This window comes from Crotalus tigris, unplaced genomic scaffold (assembly GCF_016545835.1).
Source record: "Crotalus tigris isolate CLP2741 ecotype Arizona unplaced genomic scaffold, ASM1654583v1 scf7180000024427.8105951120:4207309, whole genome shotgun sequence".
Classification (NCBI taxonomy): Eukaryota; Metazoa; Chordata; class Lepidosauria; order Squamata; family Viperidae; genus Crotalus; species Crotalus tigris.
Genome location: NW_024100595.1, coordinates 854,573 through 860,572, shown reverse-complemented (window position 1 = coordinate 860,572; position 6,000 = coordinate 854,573).

Sequence of the window (6,000 nt, the reverse complement as noted above, 5' to 3'; positions counted from 1 at the left end):
ACAGAAGAGGAAAAACTTTACTGCATAAGACTGAGACTGATATGAAATGGGATTTTAAAAAGACAAGCTACAAGAATGATATGAAAAAAGATGCTCTTTGGACATACAAAATAAACCAAATGATCTCTTACCAATTAAATGATCTTTTATAATAAACCAGCATTTAATACCAAACCAAGAGAGTGAGTGGGCTAATCTTCCTATATGAATTTACAGAAGGGGGTTGTTAAAACTTTGAAAAATTTTGTAAGTCAGAACAAAGAAAAATGAAAAGAAATAAAGTTTTACGACATTATTTGAAGGCTTTAAAGATCAAGATTTTTGAAAATAAAAGAAAGAAACATAAATGTAGTTTATCTGGTCAAGGTTTTTATTTCTGGTAATTAATTCACTTTTGCTGAAATGATGAGTTTTTAAGAATTTGTTTATAGATAAGATATGGGATACTGGAAGAATACATTTTTTTGTTGTATTTTAGAAGAAGGCGATAAATTACTGCAACAGTGAAATGGTTTAACCTCTATTTTTTAAAGTACAAATAAAGTTTTAGACTTGCTTTGCAACTATTATTGTTGGAAATAAATTCAAAATATTAAGCAAATTATACACACAAAAAAATAAGTGCACAGATAACAATGTACTTCTATACATACTTATTAAGTTATAAATTCCAAGCTTACACCTTCTAATTATAAATACAACTATAACTAAAAAAGCAAATTAATGTACTTATTTTTCAAGTGACCTGTTGATTTATTTGGAGGAGAAATTTGTTTTGAGAAATATGTTGATAAGTCTCTTGTGTAATTAATTCAGGCTCAAGATTCTGACTTAAAAAAGATCCGCATTTTGATTTTTTTCATATTTTGGTCATCTTTTTTATAATGAACCAAAGTTTGGAAAATAAATAACAAAGTGGAATAATTATGAGGTGAAATAACTTATAATATTATACATGCACATACATGTACACACATACACAAACATAATGTCTTCTAATATTTGAGTAAGAACCATTTGCAGTGGTTAAGGCACTAGAAACTAGGAGACCATGATTTCTAGTCCTGCCTTAGGCACAAAGCCAGCTGGGTGACTTTGGGCCAGTCACTCTCTCCCAGCTCTAAAAAGGAAGGAATGGCAAACTACTTCTGAAAACCTTTCCAAAAAAACTGCAAGGACTTGTCCAGGTAGCTACTAGGAATCAATACTGTTTTGAAGGCACAAACATTAAAATAAATAAGATAAAATTTAAGTAGTTTGTTATTTGTGAGGAATTATAAAAGGAGCATTGTGTAAAAGGATATTTCTAAGGCATTGGAAATGCAGTTCTTGCACAAACAGGGATTCTCTGTCAAGGAGGGAGTGTGAGAATCGGTGTGCCCAACACAAGAATTTGTTTTTGGATGTAAGTGACACATTGCAACTGGGGGTGGTGATAGTCAAGAGTTGCAGGTATTATGGGTGTGTGCATCCGCCCACGTAGGCTTGCTCAATTGTCTACAGTAATAAGCAATCTGTGAACAGACTCTCTATAGATAGTTGCCCCCAAATCCTGGACATGTGGCTTGTAGATATAGGATTATCTAGGGAGGATCCAGGTCATAAAAAGGGAAAATAGTTTTCAGGACTTGTGCAATTCAAGACTACTGTATGCTTTAAAGAACTATACAATTCTTATCCATCAAAGATAACTTGCATCTATTTAGCACACATCTGAAGAGCAACAAAGGAAGGCTGATCCAATAATTAGTGGCAATCAAAGAAACTGGAGACCACAAACATTCAGTGTGAATTAGACACACCTTGAAACTATTTATGTCTCAATTCCATATTTTTAAAAGAAAGATGAAATAAGAGTGTCCTATAGCATAATGCTACTGTTATTAGTTTATCACAGTATTTTAAAAAAGCTTATATTTACAGAAGAAATTTAGCATTAACTACATTATTTCAACCAGATGTAACTCAGCAGTATAAATACACGTATCAGTATAAATCCAATCTATGTCAATCTTATGTGTAAGTATTCTCCTTTATCAACTGTTTCAGTGAATCAACTCTTAACAATAGTAGTTCAAAAATCCCAGAGTTATTTTCATGCAGAGTTTGGAAGCACATGCATCTTTGTATGCCTTACTAAAAATCAAATTATACATTTTTCTTATACAGAACATAGAATAACAGTGTTGGAAAGGACCTGCCATTAATATTCTCAAAAATGTTAGTACATAATACTAATATATTAGTATATTATTATCATTCTTCTGCCAATGGGAGTCCATTAACATGGGATTTACTTAAACACAAATAATTTTATTATATTGTTTTGTACACCATTTTACAAATTTTGTAAGCTGAATTACTCCAATTTATTGTGTATTTACAAATACCATGATTTAAATATGCCTTTTCTGGTATTTACAAATCTTTCTCATTATGTAAAGGAAAGATCTAGGAAGCTTAAACTATCAGTCTTAATTATATAAAAAGTTTTTAAAACATTGATGCTGAACACTGTCTCTGCACAATCAAGGAACCAAGAATGACGTGAGTAGTTATTTCAGAATAGCTTGCCTATAGACAGAAATCCTGCCAGACTAAACACTTATAACTATTAGATATATCCTGTGAACTGTTGGGGGAGAGGGAGGTTTCTGCCTTTGCCCTTTTCCTGCCTATCAAAGATTCTAAGCTGTTTCCTCTTTGCTCCCTCAGAAAGAGCCCTTCCCTCCTGCAACTCTAGAGTGGTTTCCACCAGTCTCCCCAACTATCAACACCATCTGGAACTGACCCCAGAGGAAGGAGGGGAACTAGCACACCAGAGTTCGTCCACCCTCAAGGATACTTTGATCAATGGTATCGAAGGCTGCTGACAGGTCAAGAAGAGCAAAGATGGATGCACTATCCTCATCCTGCTCTGACTTGAGGTAAACCAAGACTGTGACCAACACTGTCTCAGTCCCATAAACTGGTCTGAATCCTAACTGAAAGATGTTCAAAAAACCTGCTTCATCCAAGGTCCTTTGAAGCTGCCATGCATTTAAACACTTCCTCTATAATCTCTAAGAAAGGAGGTTGGAGACTGGATGAAAACTATCTGGATTAGTTGGGTCACAAAACGGCCCCTTATGGAAAGGGCACACTACAATCTTGTAAAGAGTCAGCAGGACCACCTTATCCTTCAAACAAGAATTAACCACTGTTCAGACCAAAACACAATCCTCTCCAGGGTAGCCTTGACCTAAGTTCTTCTGCACTTATTATTATTTTTATAATATTTTATTGATTTTCTAATTTTACATTTAAGTATTTAAAAAGCAACATGGCAGCTGGGTTAGTCAATAATTCAATAACATACAAAAATCTTTAGTGCAAGTCTCAAACTATCACATCAAATATTTCCTCTCCTTTTCCCTTAATATCTACTATCTCATATTTAAACTAATACAATTCTTATTATATCCATTAAGTAAAGATAGCATTGTTACATTTATCAATAAATTTTTAGCTTATACATATCCTAATTACTTTAACATTCAATCTTTATAAACAGTCAATGTGCTGTAGTTAGTTTTTCCCAATTTTTAGTTTCCCGTCAATATTTAAATTTAACATTTAATATTTATAATTTCCAAATTTTTGGTAACCAAAGTTTCCTTTATCACAATTCTTAACAAAGTCTAATATTCAAAATACACATTTTATCTATTATCCACTTCGGCAGGACTGGTAGCTAATTTTTTGTTGCCCAGAACCAGAATGGACTTCCAGAAGTGGCATCCCCACAAAGAACCGGTTGTTCACATATTTGAATCCCACCACTGGCTATACCATAGATTTTGCAAAAGGAAGGAAAGACCAGACAGACTGGAATGAAGGACTGAACTTTCTCATTTTTAAAAATTGTATAGTATGCGGGGAATTCTGGAGAGTTTAACTGGAAAAGAGAAGAAGCTAGGCTAAGAGGAAGTTGAATGGGTTTATATTCATTATTAAGGCACAGGTTTTGAGAGAACTGAAAACATAAACAAGCTATTTTTGTTTTAAAAACTTCTCTTTACATACTTGTGGGAATATTCTGGGTAATTGGTAATTCATAACATAACCTTTGCAAAATTATATTAATTCCCTAAATAGGAATTGTGAATTAAGAATCATTGAAAGCTGTAGTTTAGCCAACACTGAAAGGCTATGGATTCCTTGCACTGTTCTTTAAAGAAAATTAAATTTGTTGTATCTCCTACTGCAGAATTTGTATGTGATAAATTTTTTCTTTTTTCTTTAAAATTTTTTTTCATTGATTTTCTAACATTACATTTATATCTTTGAAAAACAACATGGCGGCTGAGTTACTATAATTCAATTACATACAAATATCATTAATACAAATCTTAAACTATTACAGTAGGTATTTCCTCTCTTTTCCCCTTAATATATACTCTCATGTTTGAATTAATACACTTCTTATTCTATCAGTCAAATAAAAAATAACTTTCTTACATTTATCAATAGTTTTTAGTTTATATATATCTTAATTGTTTTAACGTTCAATCTTTGAGACAATTTATGTCCTAGTGACTTTTTCTCAATTTTAATTTTCCATTAACATTTAAAATTAACGTTTAATATTTATCATTTCCAAGTTTTAAATGTTCCCAATTCCCTTCATCACGATTCCTCACAAAATCTGGTATTCAGGATACACGCCTTATCTATTTAGGTTCTCACCATTTACTTTAACAAATTAATCATACAATAAAATATTCTTATTTTCTAATAGTTTCCAAATATCTTAAGTTTAGTAATCAAAATTTCTTTTATTTCAACATTTAATATTTCCTCTCTCTTCCTCTTTTATCTACTATCTCATATTTAAAGCTAATAATTTTCATTCTTACTGCTGCATCAAAACATATTTATTACATTCATCAATAAGTTTTTAGCTTATATATATCTTAATCACTTTTACATGACCTTTATGACCTTTCATAATATCTTGTATTCAAAATACACATCTTATCTATTTATTTAAGTTCTCACCTTCTACATCAACAAATTAATAATACAATAAAATTCTTATGCTCTAATAGTTTCCAAATATATTAAGTTTAGTAACCAAAATGTCTTTTGTTTCAACGTTTAATATTCTCCCTCTCTCTTCCTCTTTGTATCTACTCTCTCATATTTAAAGCTAATAATTTTCATTCTTACCACTGTATCAAGACAAATTTATTACCTTCATCAATAAGTTTTTAGCTTATATATATCTTAATCATCTTTACATGACCTTTATAAGCAAATCAACATTCAATTTTAACTGTTAATATTTATATTTCTAAATTTTAAGTGACCGAAGTTTTCTTTATCTCCATTCATGATAATACCTTATATTCAAAATACCCATCTTATCTATTTGGCTATATTCTATTTTAATTCTCATAAGTAAGTCAAAACCCCATTCTTCTTCAGTCTTATTCTCGCTTTCTTTCTTTGCCAAATCGTCTTCCGTGTCCTTGCTTTTGAATCATCAAACAACTCTCCTTGTATTGTTTTATATATATTATTTGCGGTTGAAAAAACCATCCAGTCACCATTTTTTTTGAAAGGGCTAGCAAGTCTAGCAGGTCTAGTAGATCTCCTTATTTTTCCATTTCAACGTAGTTGTCTTGAAGTATTTATCTTCTCTTCCATCTGTTCTTCTTCTTGATCTTCAAGTTCCTTCTGATTTATATAGGAAGTCTTTTCCTTTTTCCATGTTGTCAATTTCTTTTCTGGATTTTCCATTATCTGTGTTTGTTGAGCAGTTAAATCTTCTGTCGTGGTATTTAATTGTTCTACTTTTTCCGTTGCATTCTGTATAGTTGATTTTTTAATTATAGTCAAAGTTTGCATTTGCATATCCGGGCTGCTTTCTAGTTTTTTTTCTGTAGGCTCTTACTTCATCACCAGCTGTAAAGAGGGTTTGGTATAATGCTTTTAACATAAAAAGAATTTGTTCCT